Source organism: Schistocerca piceifrons, chromosome 4, assembly GCF_021461385.2.
Source record: "Schistocerca piceifrons isolate TAMUIC-IGC-003096 chromosome 4, iqSchPice1.1, whole genome shotgun sequence".
In the NCBI taxonomy this organism is placed as follows: Eukaryota; Metazoa; Arthropoda; class Insecta; order Orthoptera; family Acrididae; genus Schistocerca; species Schistocerca piceifrons.
Genome location: NC_060141.1, coordinates 351,031,161 through 351,054,000, shown reverse-complemented (window position 1 = coordinate 351,054,000; position 22,840 = coordinate 351,031,161). Strand labels below are relative to the sequence as shown.

Genomic DNA, 22,840 nt, shown 5'->3' with positions numbered 1-22,840 from the left:
CGCAAAGAGAACAAGTGAAATCTGAAGTTCATACGGCACGGAATGTAGCCTGTTATTCTGTTATTGCAAACTCTTTCGTCGAGAACAAGAGATTACAAAGTTTAAACAAAATTACGTTGAGAGAGAGAGAGAGAGAGAGAGAGAGAGAGAGAGAGAGAGAGAAGCCGATACCTGCCATTTTCAGCCACCGCTACGACGCGCTTCCAGAAGATAAATGTTGTGCCACTCTTCTGACATCACCTCTGTCGTCGGTTCTGAATCTGAATATCGGCATGTCGGTCAAGTCAGACGGGTTCTTGGGGATAACACGAAATAAAATGTCAACTTAAAAAAATTCTTTATCTCCAGTAATAATGCTAATACTTAGATCTATTTCGGTAACACTTCTCAGCCATGTATAGTTTTGACGAACACACTGCGAATGTAACAGCAAATTTTATACGTTCTGATGCCGAACGGACATTCTAGTCAGTCACTCAAAATCTAGTTGAACAATACCAACGTAAGTCTCGTTCATCACATTTGAGGAGCAAACTCGAGACAGATATGAAAATGGCAATTAACAATGCTAAAAGCTGACCGCACTTGTCCTGCTGTGACCAAGAAAAAGAATAAAAAATACTCATTCGGTTGTAACTACAAAGTTCGTCAGAACACTTCAGCGGAAATATCCTGGAATGCTCCGACATTTTTAGGCTTCACAACTTTCACAGTGAACTGGGTAATTTAATACTGCAATCTCCGTATTCCATTTCTGAATTTTAATTTTGTTAACAGCTTTTGATCTGCCACATGAAGTAGTAGAAAATGATTACAGTTGCCAGGCCAGCATACGCCAATCCTTTGGCGATGCTAAAATGCTACTATTCTTGTTAAACACCGAAGTTAAAACTGTTCTGTATTGCCGCTATATGAAATGTTGACGAATTTTAAAAAGGCGCTATGGTATTCGCGTACCATGAGAAGCTCTCAGCACAACATGTGTACGCCACACAAGGCTGCCATTCGGGATAGAGAACATGCCCCTGTTTAACAGAAATGCTTCTGAAGCACCGAGAACAACAGTTGCAGTAACCTCAGCAGCTCTGGCAGGCGGACGAGTCATCGGTGCGGGGATAAGTAATCCCACGAGGCGGCTGGCAGTGCACAATTGGAAAGCGGAGCGGGTTCCGTCGCGCTACTGCTGCTGCTGCTGCTGCTTTTGCTCGTGGCTCCCGGACGATCTCAATCGCGCTAACTGTTCCCGGCAGCTGGGAACGGCTCTCCGGCACGTAAAACCAGCGGAGATAATTAATTGCTACGCACTGTTTCGCAGCCTGCTGGCGAGTCTTCCAGTCTCACCAGCCAGCTGGTGGCGGCGTGTGATGTGGAAAGTGCTTACCGCTCCACAAGTCGAAGAAATTCAGTAACCGCTACGTGCCCTTTCCACGCTTTAATGACGGTCTGACGTTCCGTACGTAGGGTGAATCAAAGCTTGCGTACTGTGACGTCACAGCAACAATCCTTGGGCACTAAAAGTACAAAAATATCCAACGGAATTTCGTCTCTCAACTTCTATAGGTTTATTTATCAATTCTCATTTTTTATTGGTAGTTTACTGTTACTCTCTGAGTTTACATATGATCTTTTTTTACCATTAGGAGAGAATGAGTGGAGCTATGGTCGCTATAAAATGGAGTGCCACGTGGAGAAATCGGAACATTTCCGACTTAGTCTCCTGTGAGTTCAGTTGAGGGGTCACAGCAATAGAGTCAACCAGAAACATTTGCGCTGTGCTTGCGGATAATGCCACTGGATAGTTCCCCATTTTAAGGGGGATAGTTTTGACATTAGTGACACTCCACATTCAGGAAGACCTTCGGTGTTTGATTTAAATGCATTAATCTATAATGATTCACGTCAAGTACTCGACAACTGGCAAATGAGATGAACTGTGGTCGTTGCACCATTGTGAGACATTTGCATGCCGTGGGGAAGGTTCAAAAATCGGGAGTACGGTTACCGCATGCGGGTGACCATACATGCATCTCTGCTTGTTCATTATCAATTGGCTCTTGAACAACAACGAGCACTGTTATTCTGTTTCGTTACCGGTGACGAGAAATGGCGTTTTTATGTTAGCATAAGGAAAGAAAAGGAATGGTGGAGCCCAAACAAAGCAGCAGGAACTCCCAATTCGGAGACCTACGCGCCCCCACAAAAGATGTTATGCATCTGGTGAAACAGCGGCAGTGTGGTATGCCACGAATTGCTTCCCAGAGATTTAACCATCACTGCTGCCATTTACTGCTAACACCTGAGACGTCTTGCAGGGGCAGCCCAAGAACAACGACCAAGAAGACTGCGTTATGTGATGCTACTCTACGATAACGCCTGCCCCTGTTCTGCTAGGCTGACAAAAAAAACACTGTATAGGAGTTGAGTTGTGAAGTCATTCCGCGCTCACCTTATTCACCTGATCTTGCGTCCTCAGGTTTTCACCTTTTCCGATCTTTAACAACCTTCAAGGAACTTTCTTTCCGGGTGAAAACACGCTCCGAATACGGTTCGACAAATTCTTCGCCTCAAAGCCATGTGATTTATAAAGACCCGGAATCGAAAAGTTACCCCAGCGTTGTCAAAGTCTTGTAAAAAGTCCAGGAGAATATATTGGTGATGACTAAAGCCTCTGTTATTTATACCAGTTGTGTTTATTTAACTTCTGGAAAAACGCTACAAAAAATGGTTCAAATGGCTCTGAGCACTATGGGACTCAACTGCTGAGGTCATTAGTCCCCTAGAACTTAGAACTAGTTAAACCTAACTAACCTAAGGACATCACAAACATCCATGCCCGAGGCAGGATTCGAACCTGCGACCGTAGCGGTCTTGCGGTTCCAGACTGCAGCGCCTTTAACCGCACGGCCACTTCGGCCGGCCAAAAACGCTACAGCAACCAAACATACATAATAATTCTGCAACTCTCGCGGCTGAAATGAGCGATCTTCCCGCACTTCGCCTTCAAAGGTGGACATGAAAAATTATAAATAATACTCCTACGGTTTAGACTGCAAAGTTTCGGTAGAAAAGACGTCAAAGGAAGACCAGGAAGGAGAGCGGTGAAGTCAGTTTTTCTCTTTTACATTATTTTATTATTTATTTATATATTTTAATTTAGGAGAAGAAGATGAAACGAAAGCGTATGAAACAGAAAGCATGGAGTGGTGGTGTGCAGAAAGAGAAGTAAACGTTCAAAGGCAAAACCCATCTCTAATGTGGAACCAAAGAACGGCTGCACTGTCATTCCTGTGTTGGTATTAAATGTTCGCACGCTTTTTTGTGTAAGATTCGCTGTAATTACTATGTAATCATTAACAAGCAAGATACAGTACAATGCAACCTGAAATTTGAGAACAAAAAAATTAACATTACCCCTAGACCTGGAATTTAACGCTAACTCGGGTATTCTGATTCAAAACCACTCACTGCTCACCGCACCAACTGGATGATTGTGTAACACAGGATTGAATCAAGATACTCGTACATACATTTTTGCCAAAATACCTTTGACGTTCGTCTTCCATTGAAAACAGGCACCGGGCGAAATTTCGCTAGACATTATTGTACTGTTAATATGCGAGGAGTAGTACTGTGGCGTTCGAGTGCGTAATTTTTGGTTCACCATGTATATAAAGTGACTCGCTTTACTACTCGTCCATTCTTATCATCGAGATAAGGCAAAATAGTCCTCACATATTTCACAACAAGACGACCATAAAAGTGTAGAGATAATGTAACTTTTTAGTGAATGAAGTACAGTCTTAAAGAGAAAAATCTGGCATATATTTTCACAGTAGAGCTCTCTTAAGTCGTCTGAAAAATATAAAACCTGCCATGCACTCATGGAGGTATTTTCATTACGGAACTTGAAAAATGTACAGAGGGACCTGTTGCTGATTAAGATATTACTGACAAACAGAAGAAATTTTAACGTATTACTCGCAAGTAGATAAGAAATCTATTTTTAAAGTTCGCTTTAACGGATCAAATTCTGCAGTCACAACTGCAAATATGTACGAATATATGGCGGGACGGATTACGGAAACCATTTCTATGATTTATCGGAATACTTGAACTCAAGAATATCAATTCCTGTAACTTTAATACAATTATTAGACAGATCCTGATTTTAACACTACAGAGACAGCTGATACTGGTCATACGAAGTTACATATTTTTTTGTTTTATGTATTAGACAGAAAAATCAGCTGAGTAATATAAAAGACGGGCAAGTGGCTTTCTTCCCCCCCCCCCCCCCCCTTCAGAAGTATCTTTTTCTCCCTACACAGAAATATAAAGTAATCTAGAAAGAATTACCCATTACTATCAGTTTGAGTAAATTAGCGCTAGTCGTAATTTGTATTTAGTATAGGCCTACTTTAAAGAAGAAACGCCAGCGGTTGTTTCTTATATTAATGTGTAAATTCACCCGTTCCACATCCCAGAAGCTCACCTCCACTGTTGGATTTACGGAACACGATGTGCGCCTGAATTACTGAACGAACGACCACACAAAACTAGCCATGAGGAAAGGGGATATAGGACTGACACTTACTGGAAAAAGCATAAAGAAATACATTTGAATCCATGATCTGTAATTTTTCTTTTATATGACATCTATCTTGCAAATAAAATAGTTTTGAAATCTGCAATACACTTTTCGCTTCTCTCTCTCTCTCTCTCTCTCTCTCTCTCTCTCTCTCTCTCTCTCTCTCTCTCTCTCTCTCCCCACCCCGCCCCGTCTCTGGATAAAACTGAATAACGAGCGGCGAAGAAGCATTTCATTTCAAAAAAGGTTTAACCTCACAAACATAAAAGTGGAGTTGCATATGATAGTAATCCGCACGTCCATTGAAAATACGCGCTCAGGACGACCAACGACCTGTAAGGTCAAAGAGATTGTGGCAGACGTTCACAATGCCGGCACTGCAAAGATCTCGATGTGCCATGCCCACCATATTTCGCATCAACTTTTGAATATCACACAGCTTTCCCACCTATGCATGCCTCGCTTGTTCGCGAATGACCAGGGCGCATTCGAATGAGCATTACTCAACGACTGTTTAGTTGTCATTAAACGCGAACCAAGTGAATTTCTGCAAAGTTTCGTAACATTCGACGAAACCTGTATTCGGCGTTACACATTATAGACGAAGGAGCACTCTAAAACATGGGTAGTAAAAGGAAAGATCGCACTGAAGAATGAAAGGATGTGTTCCTATTCAGGAATGACCACTGTTGCTGATTTCTGAGGTTGTCACAGAGTGCCAACAGAAGGGCACAAACATCACCTGGCGGCATCAGGTTCTCGACTAGAAAAGAAACAAAGAAAGACTGCATTCAGACTAAATTTCCATCTTTCTTTATCAGAAGGCAAAAGACATCTCTGGTTGTAGAAAGTCTTATCAAAACCAAGACCGATTTCGCGCCAAATTCAGATGCATCTTCAGGTGATCTAAACAGGGATTAGAAAGGAACTACTTTACAATTATTTTCCTTTTACACTGGCTTAGTAAATATTGTTTTAAGGAGTAGTATAGTCCTGTACGTTAGATAGTTACAGAAATTGTGCCAGCAACATTATTTTACACTGTCCCGTAGCCTCTCCCCATCCTTCACGTCACTGACATTAAAATCCGCTTGACGCACTTGTCAAACTGATAAAAAGCGGGTGTTGTTAAAACTGCACCACCACCTCTTTCACGCTTCGCCGTTCGGTGCAGTAGCCCCATTTTTTACAGCGCCATCTCGGTGGGTTTTCGGATACCACGTCCAACGCATTTTTCGTCATGGCTGCTTGCACACGCCTCTAGCTAGTTCAGTGTTCTTTATAGCCGTGCCATATCGACTCGTACGGTGCGTTTTTATTGGTGCTTGTATAACTTTCGCACACTTTGCAGGGCTTATTTTGCTTTCTCAGCAACAAACACTACTTTTGTTTCAAAGCGGCACCCACCCACTTTTCATCAAACTGGCAACCGCTTCTAGCGGTTTTTAATTTATTAATGAGGTGAAGGACGGAGAGAGGCTTAAGGACAGCGCAAAATAATGTTGTGGACACTACTTGTGTAAGCACCTACTGTACAGGACTATTCTACTCCATATTATAAAATTTACTAAACCAACGCAAAAAGAAACAAGTATTTTAAAATACTTCCTTTGTAACTGCTTTTTCTAGATCACCCGAGGGTGCGCTTAAATATGGCGTGAAACCGGTCGTGGTTTTATTAAATACATAAAACTTTATACAGCCAGGGCGATGCTTTCTGCCTTCTTAGAAAAATGTGGACATTTGGCTGTGGTTGCCCGGAATTCAAAATAACATGTACTAAATTTCTATCCTCGCGAAAAAGTTCTCTTCCAAAATGTTTTGCGTTCGCTCACACTTATCTTGGGTTGTCGCAATAAAACTAGCTTCGCTTCAAAGTGCTTCCATTTTATACAAATTTAAAAATCTTATTCTACTGAGAACATTATAAAGTAGAGTAGTCACTGGTCCAAATGAAATGATTTACGAAACGACTAAGTCAAAATTACATAGCAAAAAGTCAAATCTAGTATTCTTTTTTCTTTGTCAAATCGAAAACTACTCTAACGTCCTACGTAAGTACGTTGAAAGCAGCGGTTCGGCGCAACGTTTACTGCAACTGCTAACGTGAAAGTAAGACCCGCTCCAGGAGAGAAAGGGAGAAAGGCTGTGAAACAATGCTAGAAGTGGCCATGCGGAGCAGGGCTGAACGGAAGTCTGAAGCAGTTGAAGGGGCTACGCGCGTAGTGACAAGCTTGACAAGCACACACGCTAAAGCATTTTGCGCAAGCAAGCACAAATACCTTTCGCACCACACAGTCCAAGCAGGCATTTAAAAGTTTCTGACTGTGGCTTGAGAATGTCGAGCCCCGGCGACGACGACAGGCTCGCTTCGCCCTTGTGATGGGCGGGAGGGGGAATGGGGGAGAAATGGAAGAAGAGAAAACATGGTATGCGGTGTAAATATGAATTCATATGACTAGCCTAATTATCACTGGATGAACGAAGACATATACTTGAACATGTACTTGAACCTTCAGCGACTCGTACATAGATTGATTAAAACGCAGTTTGCAAACTTTCTGCCACTCGTAGATAGATTGATTAAACCGCAGTTTGCAATCACTATAGGAGCCACACGAAGACGAAGTGAAATGCAATTTCTCGCGAGCCGAAGGAGTTGTAAAGATCTCGAATACATGTCTATGATACTAAGAGTGTTGGCTTGTGCAGGGTGTACCACATTAACGACAAAAGCTGAGACGGGTGAAAATATACCACAACAGAAGCAAAAACGTTCCAGTAAACGCGAGTTTGTAAAGTAGCCGTTTGTCAATGTGTGAGCACGGAGCCGCCACTGAATATATAACATGAAACATTATTGTATTTCGTAGATATGTGTTTGAAAAGCAAACTTTTCGACTAAGTCTCCATTTAATTGGGCACACATTTCACCCATGGCCTACCTTAACAATAAATACAGCACTACTTCAGCAAGTTACATTTAACAATTTACTGTACTCTCGTACTTAAAGACGCTGTTTCACGTGTCTTCCTCGCATTTTGATGCAGTACTGCACTCGTTCCTGCGAAAAATTACACATTCTTTCGAAAACCTTCGGATCACGTCGTAAATCTTAACAGGACAACTATTCACTTCCAGTTCAACTCTATCAATGGGGTTTTAGTACGCATAACTTCTGAGATGAGCCCAGGCAGAAAGTCCAGAGTATTGAGTTTAGGTGATCTTTGAGGCGAAGCAACAGGCTCTGGTTTGTCCGTCTTGCACCGTACTGGCGCGTTAGATGTAGTCTCGTGTCAGCGCCAAAATGTGGTGGTACCATATCGTGCATGTAATGTACCACATACCCCAAATAGGGAATATAGCTGGAATATGAGCCGAATTAAATAGGTTCAAAAAATTGGCTCTGAGCACTACGGGACTTAACAGCTGTGGTCATCAGTCCCCTAGAACTTAGACCTACTTAAACCTAACTAACCTAAGGACATAACACACATCCATGCCCGAGGCAGGATTCGAACCTGCGACCGTAGCAGTCGCGCGGTTCCGGACTGCGCGCCTAGAACCGCGAGACCACCGCGGCCGGCGAATTAAATAGGGATTAAGAAAAAAAATTACATTTCAAACACTACAAAGACAATACACCAAGGGCCTATTATCTGGGTGCGGATTATCCGTGACCATTTTGGCGACTTAAAATAAAAACACGAAGCCTCAATTATTGTTCTGCCATAACCTCAAGGAATATTTTCGTTTGGAGTCCACTATTATGAAAAAGACTCATGTTTTAAGGCAGAATACAATGCGGACTCCAATCCCACTGTGGGACATCTTTGGAACATTTTTCCATTGTTTCCGACCCCAATTTCAGATAAATAAGATGATTTCTACTTTTGTATACTAACCAGGTTCCTTTGAGAGTATGCTGATAATATCACTCCAACTGTAGAGCACTGACCTGCCAAATGATGGTCAGGTCCTGCAGAAAGTGTCATCACTTCTGTCTCTAAGCTGGTCGTAGCTTGTGTTCCAAAAATAAACAGCATAGAGACAGAAGTGATGATACTTTCTGAAGGACCTGATCATCATTTTGCAGGAGAATACACGAGCACGTACAGTGCAAGCTGTTACTGATTTGTTTGACAGATGGGGCTGCTAAGTGCTATACCATCCACTGCACTACCTGACTTAAGCCCTCGTGAGTTCAACTCGATTTCTAAACTGAAGGAAACACTTCACAGCATTCGCTTCATTGGCACTGCTAAGAGTATCCTACGGCTTCCACATCGCTGGCAACGGGTTATAAACAATCCTGGTGACTACTTTGCAGGTCAGTAAAACTTTGAAACACGAATCTATTTTGTACGAGCTGTAAAAAAATAGTTGCCACTTTTACAGTTCCTACCCTCGTATTTGACTGTAGCAGGATCAATCACAATAAGAGGCATGTTATATAAGTGTACTGTGACTATAACGGGCTGGTTTTTTTTTTGTTTTTTTGTTTTTTGAGGGTTGGTGACACTTAGTGGTAGAGGGGAATCTGCTACAGAGAGCGATCTTCACAGAACACCGTAGTACATAAACTCACGTTGTGTGCTTAGTTGGGAGAAAAATGTCGGTAAGAAATACCACCAAGTGCGAACCACCTGCTGTATCCGCTTCCTACTCATTGAAGGAGTAAACACATGCCGAAACTTTTTCGCGAATCAAAACGGCTTACGGCGAAGGTGTCCTCTTCCACTCCCCCCCACACTCTCTTGTGGACAACATGCTGGTGGTGGTGTGTCATTTCCACCAAAAGCCCAGTTGATGGGCAAATAAATATGGCAGCCTTGTAATACGATCATCCTGCTGTGACAAAACAAAGATTTACTACAGCTTGGAAATAAAATACCACATTCTTATATGAACTTGAACGAACAATCTTTAAAACACTATAAAGCCTGGGTACATACCAATAGAATAACAACTTGTCCTCTTCCACTCGGCCCCACACAGAACACGTAATTATGTTTAAGTCGTGTAGGGAGTTTAATGGAGGCAGAACATATATTCATGACGAACAGAGGAGTGGAAAACCTTCCACTTTGACTAACGAGTTCGTGCAAAAAATCGAGGAAATTGTTAACCGCCAATCGACAGTGGACGAAGTTTCAGCAACGTTTCTACAACTTTCCAGAACTCTCTTGTAGGAGACACTTACCGGAAACCGGGCGTAGATGGGTCCCGAAACATCTGATAGAGCAAAAAAAAGAAGAAGAAAAAAAGAATCAATAGCGCTCGCGAGTTTCTTGAGCTGTCTGAATTGGGAGGTAAGGATTTCTGAACTCTGTTGTGACTGGAGATGAAACGTGGGTGACTTCATTAAACACCGAGGAAAAAAACAGTCGTCACAGTCACATCACGTTAATCACGTTAATTCCCCCCCCCCCCCCCGCCCCCACCCCTCCACCGAAAAATTCGATAGTATGATTCCGGGCAAAAATATTATGGCCTCAGTGTTTTGGGACAGAGAATTCATCTTTTTGGTTAAATTTCTGCCTCGGGTGCTCTCGGGCATCAATGGACTATGATATTGTGATATCCTAAAAAATTAAAAAGGAGCATTAAAAACAAAATGAGGGGAATACTGAGGAGAGGAGTGTGTGTTGCACGACAACGCTCGTCCTCATGCAGCCTTAGGCGCTTCCAGATCCATTTTTTCACTCCCCTAAAGACACATATGAGTGGAATAAAGTTTTCAACAGAAGAGCTGATGCAAAAAAAAGGTACTGAACAGGGAGGAGGAGCTGGTGGCAGAGTTCTTCGACGTGGGCATAAAGAAGCTTGTGCCACGGCTCACCACATGCATTGAACGGGATGGCAAGGTGGAAAAATAGCAACTGTATCAACAATACCCTGTAAATTTTTTTCAAATAAAATTTTCCTAAAAAAAAATATAAAAATCTAGCGCACACACTTTCTGAACATGCCTCGTACATTCAGTTAGAAACAGCTTCCTCTTACGTCTTGTCGTCTTAGACTTTCCATTTAATGCTCCATGGACATGGGTTGTTTTGACAATTTCAAATATTTCCGTCACTTCGCGGTTCATTTCCTCACCCGACATAGTGCAACATCGTAACAGACGTTTGCTTGTATAAGCCTGCACAGCACTGGCACCCAAGGTGACTCTACAGATTGTTGGCCATTGTGGATGCGTTTTCAGATCTGCCCTAGAGTTGCTCAAGTATGCTTGCATTAAATGCTTGAGTAAGCGTGCAGCTGCGAGTGCAGAAGCCTCCAGAGTGCAGCCGCTGCAGTCGTCCCAGCTAGCGGGACGCAAATGCCGCAACGGCGCCCCCCCGCCGGCGACAAGAAAGCAGCGCGCCGCTGAATTGCCCCCTTAATGCCGGCGGCTGGCGGTCTGCAATCGTACGCTCCCGTGCACGGCAAGAAACGCCACTGTCAGCTCCGAGCGCGGATCGTTAGCGTTCAGTAGAAAGCAGGGGACCGCCACTGCTCACATCCTAGCACACAACAGGTGCCCGCCAATACGGCCCACCTAGTTAACGCCAACTCACCGCTTTCCAAGCAAAGTTAAATAACAGACTGTTAATAAAAAATGCGCGTCAGGGCCGCATCCTGCGAGAGGGCAGAGGAGCGCGATCTCTGAAAACTGAACTCACCACCCTGCTTCGCCAAACCGACAGATATATTAATTCAGTTTCAAATGAATGGTTCCTGAGACCTTTTATGCAGACTGAAGCGACGAATGAAAATTTGTAACAGTGCCATGATTCGAACCTGGGTCTCCTGTTTATTAGGCAGTTGCGCGAACCACTATGCCACCCTGGCACAGTGACTTTTCACAACTGCAAGGACTAGAACTTCCCTCCTCAATGCAATTCCCATTCACGCCTCAGCCCACTTGGTATTTCTTCCGTTTTCGTTTGATGCTGAGGTAGTAATCCAACAGAGTCGGAGAGCCTTGCAACGCTGTTCGAGTTTAGGAGAAATACCAAGTGGGCTGAGGCCTGAATGGTAATTTGGATTGAGGCGCACTGGAATAGCCCTTGTAGTTGTGGAAAGCCATAGTGCCGGGATGGCGTAGTAGCTAGTGCCTCTGCCAACTGAGCCCTAGACCCATGTTCGAATCCCGGCCTTGGTACAAATTTTCATTCGTTGTTTCAGTCTGGAGACATAGTTCAGTTTCGCTTTTAAGGAAGCCAGAACATATAATGGATACAGACTAGCGGAGACTATCCACAATGAAATTTTCGCTCTACAGCGGAATATTGGCTTATATGAAACTTTCTCGGAGCTTAAAACTGTGCGCCGGTCCGAGACTCGAACTCGGGACCTTCGCCTTTCGCGGGCAAGTGCTCTACCGACAGAGCTACCCACACACGACTCACGACTTGCCCGCGAAAGACAAAGGTCCCGAGTTCGAGTCTCGGTCCCGCACATAGTTTTAAGCTGCCAGGAAGTTTGATATTAGAGGAGAACATTTGAAAAGGAGACTTTTCTGCATCACGCACGTGGAGAGATTCCAACGACTGTTCTGTCCAGTCCTTAATATGAAAGAGATAAATATTTAGTTAATGTAAAATCCAATAACAGATTCGAACTGCAGAAGAGTTCACGAACCAACCGATAGCAATCACGGATTGCTGATAAATACTATAGGCAAATTTTCCTGCCATAAGTAATTTTTCCCAAGATTACGAGCTGCCTATCGTCTTGGCAAGGAAAAGGAGCAACGAATGAGAAGGTCGACAAAATTTTTAGGTCTCTGGATATCAATTTAGTAGAATAATACAAAAATAGCGCGTTCCTCGAGCAGAAAGGCAGGAGCCGTTTCGTTCAAAATTGCTACGCCACAGAGCTTCCACGGAAGTATGCCTCTTTTTGCGTGGGCTCTGGACGGACACCACTGTAAAATGACCAACCGGGTTCCTGGGTTCGATTCCCGGCGGGGCCAGGGATTTTCTCTGCCTCGTGATGAGTGGGTGTTGTGTGATGTCCTTAGGTTAGTTAGGTTTAAGTAGTTCTAAGTTCTAGGGGACTGATGACCATAGATGTTAAGTCCCATAGTGCTCAGAGCCATTTGAACCATTTGAATGACCAACCTAAGACCCAGGAACTCTCACCCTCCACTATAACGCAGTATGGGGCGTCAGCGCTCTCTTCCTGGTCAAGTTGGCTGCAAGGAACTATACGTTTTACTGGTGTAGTCACTCCGCAAAATCTCCACCGAGGAAATACACACATCAAAAAATGTTTTGCATCACCTCGGTTCCGAGAGTTCCGGAACCTGTACAGAAAATTGGAAAAGAGATCAACATGAACATCATTTCCGCCCTTTTTATTGCTCATAAAAACCACACATTGCATGGTGTACCACCATACAGCGAGACCTTCAGAGGTGGAGGTCCAGATTGCTGTACACACCGGTACCTCTAATACCAAGTAGCACTTGCTCTTTCATTGATGCATGCCTGTATTCGTCGTGGATGGTCCAGATTGTCCCACTCCTCAACGGCGATTCGGCGTAGATCCCTCAGAGCGGCTGGTGCATCACGTCGTCCATAAACAAACTTTTTCAATCAATACCAGGCATGTTCGACAGGGTTTATGTCCAGAGAACGTATTGGCCACTCTAGTCGAGCGATATAGTTGTCCTGAAGGAAGTCATTGACAAGATGTGCACGATGAGGGAGCGAATTGTCGTCCATGAAGACGAATGCCTCGCCAATACGCTGCCGATACGGTTACACTATCGGTCAGAGGATGGCATTCACATATGGTACAGCCGTTACGGCGCCTTCCATGACCACCACCGGCGTACGTCGGCCCCACATAATGCCACCCAAAAACAGCAGGGAAACTCCACCTTGCTGCACTCGCTGGACAGTGTGTCTCAGGCGTCCAGCCTCACCGGGTTGCCTCTAAACACGTCTCCGACGATTGTCTTGAATGAAGTTTCCCACCAGGCAGCCTATTGCTCACAGTTTGAGTCATGACACGACGTCCTGTGGCTGAACGAAAAGCATTATTCGAAATGGTGGCGATGCTGTCCGGGTCTCTGCGAGCCATAATCCGTAGGCAGCAGTCGTCCACTGCAGTAGTAGTCCTTGGTCGGCCCGAGCGAGGCATGTCATCGACAGTTCCTGTCTCTCTGTATCTCCATGTCCGTACAACATCGCTTTGGTTCACTTCGAGACGCCTGGACATTTCCCTTGTTGAGAGCTCTTCCTGTCACAAACTAACGATGCGGACGCGATCGAACCGCGGTATTGACCGTCTAGGCATGGTTGAACTACCGGGTGATCAAAAAGTCAGTATAAATTTGAAAACTGAATAAATCACGGAACAATGTAGGTAGGTACAAATTGACACACATGCTTGGAATGACATGGGGTTTTATTAGAACCAAAAAAAATACAAACGTTCAAAAAATGTCCAACAGATGGCGCTTTATCTGATCAGAATATCAATAATTAGCAAAACAAAGTAAGACAAAGCAAAGATGATGTTCTTTACAGGAAATGCTCAATATGTCCACCATCATTCCTCAACAATAGATGTCGGTCGGTCACGATACGCTTGCGACTTCAGGTAACCCCAAAGGCAATAATCGCACGGACTGAGGTCTGGGGACCTGGGAGGCCAAGCATGACGAAAGTGGCGGCTGAGCATACGAACATCACCAAACGACACGCGCAAGAGATCTTTCACGCGTCTAGCAATATGGGGTGTCTTTTTTTTTGTTCTAATAAAACCCCATGTCATTCCAAGAATGTGTGTCAATTTTTACCTCTCTTTCTACATTATTCCCTGTTTTATTAAGTTTTCAAATTTATACTGACTTTTTGATCACCCGGTACATACGACACGAGCCGTGTACTTATTTCCTGGTGGAAAGACCGGAAATGATCGGCTGTCGGCCCTCAAATAGGCGCTGCTCATGCATGGTTGTTTACATCTTTGGACGGGTTTAGTGACATCTCTGAACAGTGAAAGGGACTGTGCCTGCGATACAATATGCACAGTCAACGTCTATCTTCAGGAGTTCTGGGAACCGGGGTAATGCAAAACTTTTTTTGATGTGTGTATAACCGAGAGGGGAGACATCCCAAGCCCCACTCTGAAGCAGTACAGAGCCGCGATTGGTTGTTTTTAGATGTCGTGAAAAATGGCGTGCAAGTCTGCCGTCATCTTAGTAGCAGCATATGCTAGACTTGTATAGGAAACTCACGACAGGAATCAGGTCGAATTTCTACAAAATGTGCGCTATTTCTGTGATCGCAGTAACAACATGCACTTTCATCCATTTCTGCAAGATCAGCCTACCACCAACACGTCGATGCGTCAGCGGTAAGAAACATGCTCATGCGTCCTGTCTCTCGTTCTCGTCTCTATTATTTCATGACTCAGTAACTATTTACTACTTCCTTCCGATTGATTCTCTCTCAATAGATCTAGCGATTTTCCCTACGGGATGCAACATGATTTTGAAACGTGTTTCTTGCGTTCTTTTCCCGTGGGTAGCTCGATTGTGTTTATAGTAGTCCAGAATTGTGGATTCATGGCCGTGAAGGCTGCCTGAACATTATGCATGTGTTATAGGTTAATTTACGGATTCTGGACTCAATTGCAGCACTTAGCCGTTCCTCCTGTCCATAAGAAAATGAAACAAGCGACTAGTGAAACGCCTACAGTAGGTTGCGAGCTCCGATGCAGGACTGTACTAAGACAGGTGGTTTTGTAGGTGACCCATAATTTAACTGTAAAATTGCAGAAAGGGGTACAGAGTTGTAGGTGCGCTTGTTATAACTGAAAGGAATCAACGATCATATTTACACAAAGCTGTCTCATGTAATGATCGTACCACATATTTTTCATTTGTTAATCTCGTTATGAGAGGTGATGGAGCAACGAGTTTTCTCCAGGGCTTCACAGGCCTGGAACATATACTAGCCCAAGATGTTTTTGAAGTATACCCGGAACGAATTATCGTGAAATCTGACTAGTATTTCGCCATCCACTGCGAAACTGACGTGAGTTGCTCCCCATCCCTATCCTAGCTCAGGTCGTGAGTACGATCTTGCAGTGGATGCTAGCTATGACAGAAATGACGATTATTTTTGATGCGCATCTTGCACCTATGTGATGTCGAAACCTTTCGTCCACTTGCTCGTGGGTCAGTCGTATACTGAAACTAAAACGAACACACAGAAAAGCCAACCGTACAAATATCCATCACACATGAGAGTCCTATCTACGTAACTAAATTTTGAATGCAGCACTACATATAAATGGGTGAAAAAAAGGCGCTTCTGGTATCGAAAAACTACTGCAGTTATTCAAAGAAACGAGGTACCCGGCCTGACTCGCAAAATAGTTTTTGAATGCTATAACCTCAACCATTATGCTGGACAGGTTCATATTGCACCGCACCCAGCTTTGATCTAATTGAATCCATAAAGCTACTCGATTCATGGTAGCGTTTTCGTTTGTTCATGCGCTCTATTAGCAGTTCATCTGGGCAGTTATTATCCATCAGTCACCTTAATTTCAACTGTTATTTAAGACGAACGCGAAGACATGTAACAGGTCAATTTGACTCTATGTTGGATCCGATGTCATTGTTTGTGTTCTCAATTTTCTTAACATTTAGTGACCCGTTTTCGAAGGTTAATAAACGCCAAATTACATAAAAGAAATGGACACAAATTTTTTTGTAAAGTGCTGTTGACCTAATCAAATCAATTCCAGTAGAATTCAGGACGCAGTGCAGCAATAATAGAATTGTCGTACCCACTTCTCTTAAGTGGCACTCAGTACGAGAGTGAATCAAGAAGTAATGTGGCTCCTGTGTCCTAACAAATTTAATATCGATCACATAACAGAAGGATTATTACAGACTATAGCCTGAGCAGTCCTCTACACAATGATAACGTTCAACACAGCTTCCATTCTTTTGTACACACTTGGGCCATCGTTGAACACAGACATCAAAACCAGTTTGAAAAATTCAGGATTTGTTTACTGAAACATTATTTTAAAGCTGTTTTAAATTCATCCACAACGATAGTGTATGGGGACGCTGCAATGGACAGTAGTTCGGTAACGGAGGACATACCTTGCAGATAAAGCGCGCAGCGACCGGCCGACATCTGCCACAGATGCCAATTGAAGGCGTGCTGATGAAGTGAATCGAGGAGACAAACATGTTAGAGGTAACAATCAGCAGTGAAACCCGGGCTTTTAAAATAATGGGTCACGATGCGGGACTGAATTTTTCGAAACTAGTTTTGATGTCTCTGTTTAACGATGCCGCAGAAGTGTATAAATGCATGGTGACCATGCTGAGCGGCAGAGTTGTGTAGTGGAGGACAGTTCACCCTATGATCTGCACTAATTCTCCTGTTCACCATTAATTTCTTTTAGGACACAGGAGCCACACTGCTTTTTTATTTACTCGGGTATTCAATCAAAAGCGGCGGAAAATGGTTTCACAGAGAAGCTGTGATACAAGAACTAATGAATGTTCAACAGAAACTAATGTAATGTAGAGTGTGTCATAGGAAAACGTAAAACGACTGCTAATATTCTCAATATACACGAAGGATTGATGAGAAGACAATAACACTGTTTTATGACAATGCTGTTTTGTTATTTGAACGTATCCATACAACATTCCGTATTACCACTGTTTGTATGCTTTCTGAGGAAGCATTGGCGCGTCATGTTTCATCGTCAGGTGATGTGGTATGACATTCTCAAACTCTTTGTTCCTACTTGAATAGGCAACAGACAGGGTCTCGAAATGATTAACCTGACTGAAGATTGCTTTGTTTCTTTTTATCATTCTCCAAAGTTGATGGCTCTTAATGAAAACCGGCGACTTATCTTCCACGGTATCAATCAAATACGAGTCTGTTATTCGACAATGTAGATGTGAAAGTTCTTGTTCTGTCTAAGTTGAAAATTTAATTTCTGGTGTTCTGTGTTATGTGACATTGAAGCCAATGTGTTGTTACCCTGTATTTTCGTTTGGTATTTATTTTAGACTAGACTATCGTGAAACTTATTTGGTATTCTATTTCTGGTCTTTTACTGTTAAAAATTGTTGCAAACAACTCAAGTTAGCCAATTTCATCGAAGTTATTTTGAATTAGTATTTGCAGCGTTTACTTATAACAGCTGATTTATCGCTCACAGGCAAAATTTAGATGGATTTAGATACCTTTAACCCTAAAACACTAGAAGGGATGGGGGTATTACATTGTTACTTAACCATCGTGAAGTTTACAGCTCCACATTTCATTCAAAGGAAGTCGTAATTTGTAGTCTACGCAATAGTTGATTACAATTACTGGGTATCCAATGGTATGTTATACACCAACATAAGTACAAAATGTCCTCCTTTATTCTCTACCTGACTGTTTTGCAATCTATTAGCTGAGATACAAGTGCTGCAAAACCTTATACAACATATTTGTATGTAAAGGCGATTGAAAAGACGAAATAAAAAGGCTACAAAGAAACTGACTGGTGCGGTAGCAAAACTGTCCTTGCATCGATATGCTGATCCTAAAAAGAAAAGGAAGAAACAGCTGCTATACACACGTACGGGAATATAGACATGCTACAAGCGGTACGCGTCGCAATGCACATTCTTCGTAGGTACCTAGCGGTATAAAGTTAGAAAATTTCGTTTTTCGTTAAAGTCACTATCATTTACAACATATTTATGTTTTATAGGAAAAAAAATATGCCTGGATAAGTTCGTTTGGCTTGTGTAATACACTGTAGTTAACACACCAGTATTTTGCTACTTTAAATGAAACAAAACATGAAGATAGGTAGATGTTGCACCAAGAGTCAACGTCAGAGATTGCAGTTATCTGGAAAAAACGTGAAAGCGGTTCGTGAAATGCGCGTACATAAACCAAACAATGCAGCAAGTGAAACGGTGAAACGCTTTATGGTTCGTGGCATGCTAAGCGATGTTACTTTTAATGGACATTCAAGGAGGGAGAGTAATTGCTGCAGAACTATTGCGCTCCATTTCTCTTACCCCTTAAGTAGTCGGTTTCCTTTTTGTTACTTTATTGCTCGCGTGGTGTACTGTGTGAAAATATACATGATTCTCCTGATTAGAACTTTAGTGTCTACCACTAAATAAGCGCGGCTATTTGTGATTAGTGTAGACATACAGTGAGTTTGGTTTGTAAAAAAGTTCAGCAAAGAAAGGTTAAGCAATTTAACATAATAAAACGCACGCAGTAGATGTATAACTTCAACATACCAAGCAAATATGCGAATTTCAGTAAAATAATAAGTGAGTGGCCAGGGTTGGACAACACGTTTTCTTCAGAGAATATGCAGAAATGGAGAAGTGACGTATGGAGTACACCAGCACGAGTATTTAAAGGTTAAAATAAGAAATAACGGCTGTTGAGTACACGATGCGACATGTACAGCAGAAGCTTCTAGCATTTATTCAGAAGAGAGTTGATCAAAAATGTATTAATACGTCATTTTCCGAAGCTTCGTAGTTTCATGGTGGCTAATGGAACTTTATGCACGGTTTCTCTCTAAGAGGACGGTTGTCTGATTCCTCTTCGCACAGCCATTTGTGGGGCGTGGCATTGTCAAAACGCCGCGCAGCTGGTGCATTAGTTTACGGAACTCAATTTGTCACGCATACAAAGACCACATCGCTGCTGTTTATCAGATTTGGACCGTATACAGCAATATTACATTCATTGAGAGGTTTTATGTTGCAGGAGCCGAACATCTAATGAAAAATGCGCAATGCAGGTAAACTTCGTTACATGATATATATGGCGGTGGCATTATATGAACAACTTAGAAAGTTTCAAATACTAATGCCGTCCACACCGGCAACAGAAATATATGTATCAACTTATGGTAGCAATTTATTTAAAAAAATCACTTCCTGGTCACGAAAAGAGAAACATAGTATCTTACTTATGTTGTATGGATTATTAACGTCTATCCGATGTACTGACAAAGCGGTCACGATGAGTGTAGAAGATACCGTAGCGACATGATGCTTCTCTAGTAAAAATGAAACAAGTATAAATTGAAAATCATTTCTTGAAACGAATTATAAGGAATATACATAATGGCTTTCTCGTTCTGCATTAAATGAACTGTCGAAGAAATAGCTGTCAATAATAGGTATGAGTTATTACAAAGTAGAGCGGCAAAATAATGCTGCCATAGTGCCGGCGACTTATAAGCCTTGCACATTGGAGGGTATTATAATTTATTTCGTTATATATGATGAATATGTAATGTTGGTGAAGAACTACGAATATGGAAAACATATGGTCACAGGTAATCAATTAACTGTAACAGTTCTAACTAGTAGTAACTTTCAAGTTTATTTATATATCGTAGTAAGGAAAGAAGCGACACACACACACACACAATATATATATGTGTGTGTGTGTGTAAACATATTTTGTGTATCAACAATGACTTCACGAATACTAACAACAACGTATTTATAAATCACCGTGTGTGTGTGTGTGTGTGTGTGTGTGTGTGTGTGTGTGTGTGTGTGTGTCGGGGGAGTTTTTTCTACTTGTAATATGAGTACTCTTGCTTACTAAAACCAAATATAAGTGTTTCATTAACGAACTTCAGGAATTACAAGATTCTGAATTTCAGAACTATATAAACGATGTGCAACGGAAATCGACGCGTACACAGACGGCAAGTCGAAAGTAATGAAATTGTTGGCCATTTGAATATGCGACCTTCTAAAAACAGAGTTGTGAATGAGTAAGAAGACTGGCAGTTATAGTATCCATTGATTCCCTGTGACCAAACACTGTATCATCTGACTGACGAGGATTATCAGTCAGACACCGAAAAACTACGGAGTAAATTTGGACTGCTGCATCTAAAATCGCTGTAGAGATTACGACTGCACCGGCTAATTCAAATATTCTAGGGCATCTTAATCCTACCAAATTCTATGCTGTTCTCAGTTACACTTTTACATTCAGCCTGATCACAACTTAACTGCAACACTCTTACAGCCTCCAAAACGCGTTTTCACCGGCATCTAATGCAACAATGAAACTTCTCGACATAAGAACTATGTACTGGACGAATTCCACCATATCCCTGGTGGCTTGAATCGGACCGGAACCGGTAACTTCGCGGGTTCCGATGCCTGTCCGGCGCATGACAGTTAAAATCCGTTAGAATACTTAGTTACAACACATTGCAAGAGTTGAAACTCATCTGAAGAAACACTATACTACAACACTTGGCTACATACGCTTACTGAGGACGACGTTCTTTTATCTTCCCGGTTTTGGAACAGCCCAGACTCCAATGTCCTCACTGTCGCCGAGGTTATACGACGCGAAGGTCACTGCGTGTATCCGAGATCCGACGCCGGTCGCTGACACGAGACGGAGCACAGAGAGTCACATCACAACAGAGCACACAAGACGAGACGAGACGAGCAGCGGAGCGGAGCGCAGCGCGGCCGACGCGACCATGTGGGCCGCCCGGTACGGAGTGTCACTGCATCGATCGGCCGCCGGCCGGCCGGTTGGCTGGCTGCCTGGCGCCGGCGGAGGAGAGCGCCGACCGAGGTGGGGCTGGCCGGCCGGCCGGCCGAGACACGCACCGTTACCTGCGCCCCGGCCCGTCACACATCCAGGCCGCATTTCCCTTTCTCCGACCGCCGTCATCTCCCCGGAATCTGGCACTGAGAGGCGGAAAAGTACCAAAAGAGGCGACAGTACGCTGATGATACCGTTTCGCCCTCTACCCTACACTCTAAAACCCCGAACGATGCCTCCAAATCCTCCACAGTTAATCTCCTGGAGCAACCAATGGCTCGTCAAGATCAACCTCTCGGAAAGCCAAGCAATAACTATAGGACGAACCACCCACACAGCTTCGGTCTCCTTGTTTTCTACCCCACCATATCCAGTCAACTTAATGCTGTTGTTGTGGTCTTCAGTCCTGAGACTGGTTTGATGCAGCTCTCCATGCTACTCTATCCTGTGCAAGCTTCTTCATCTCCCAATACTTACTGCAACCTACATCCATCTGAATCTGCTTGGTGTATTCATCTCTTGGTCTCCCTCTACGATTTACCCTCCACGCTGCCCTCCAATACTAAATTTGTGATCCCTTGATGCCTCAGAACATGTCCTACCAACTTCTAGTCAAGTTGTGCCACAAGCTCCTCTTCTCCCCAATTCTATTCAATACCTCCTCATTAGTTATGTGATCTACCCATCTAATCTTCAGCATTCTTCTGTACCACCACATTTCGAAAGCTTCTATTCTCTTCCTGTCCAAATAATTTATAGTCCACGTTTCACTTCCATACATAGCTACACTCCATACAAATACACTCCCGGAAATGGAAAAAAGAACACATTGACACCGGTGTGTCAGACCCACCATACTTGCTCCGGACACTGCGAGAGGGCTGTACAAGCAATGATCACACGCACGGCACAGCGGACACACCAGGAACCGCGGTGTTGGCCGTCGAATGGCGCTAGCTGCGCAGCATTTGTGCACCGCCGCCGTCAGTGTCAGCCAGTTTGCCGTGGCATACGGAGCTCCATCGCAGTCTTTAACACTGGTAGCATGCCGCGACAGCATGGACGTGAACCGTATGTGCAGTTGACGGACTTTGAGCGAGGGCGTATAGTGGGCATGCGGGAGGCCGGGTGGACGTACCGCCGAATTGCTCAACACGTGGGGCGAGAGGTCTCCACAGTACATCGATGTTGTCGCCAGTGGTCGGCGGAAGGTGCACGTGCCCGTCGACCTGGGACCGGACCGCAGCGACGCACGGATGCACGCCAAGACCGTAGGATCCTACGCAGTGCCGTAGGGTACCGCACCGCCACTTCCCAGCAAATTAGGGACACTGTTGCTCCTGGGGTATCGGCGAGGACCATTCGCAGCCGTCTCCATGAGGCTGGGCTACGGTCCCGCACACCGTTAGGCCATCTTCCGCTCACGCCCCAACATCGTGCAGCCCGCCTCCAGTGGTGTCGCGACAGGCGTGAATGGAGGGACGAATGGAGACGTGTCGTCTTCAGCGATGAGAGTCGCTTCTGCCTTGGTGCCAATGATGGTCGTATGCGTGTTTGGCGCCGTGCAGGTGAGCGCCACAATCAGGACTGCATACGACCGAGGCACACAGGGCCAACACCCGGCATCATGGTGTGGGGAGCGATCTC

General features: G+C 43.7%; 1 protein-coding gene across 4 annotated transcripts in view; it reads right to left on the bottom strand.

Moving 5' to 3' along the window:
- LOC124794701 (WD repeat-containing protein 47) overlaps positions 1-22,840 on the bottom strand; it is a 699,296-nt gene that overhangs the window by 449,440 nt on the left and 227,016 nt on the right. The window contains exon 1 of one of the 4 annotated variants that reach the window (XM_047258269.1): positions 20,902-21,132. The exons of 2 other annotated variants lie outside the window; for them this stretch is intronic. The gene's annotated coding sequence lies outside the window, so the exon portion shown is untranslated. Of the gene's footprint in view, positions 1-20,901; positions 21,133-22,840 lie in introns of those variants that run through there. One more of the 4 variants, XM_047258270.1, reaches the window with a different exon arrangement.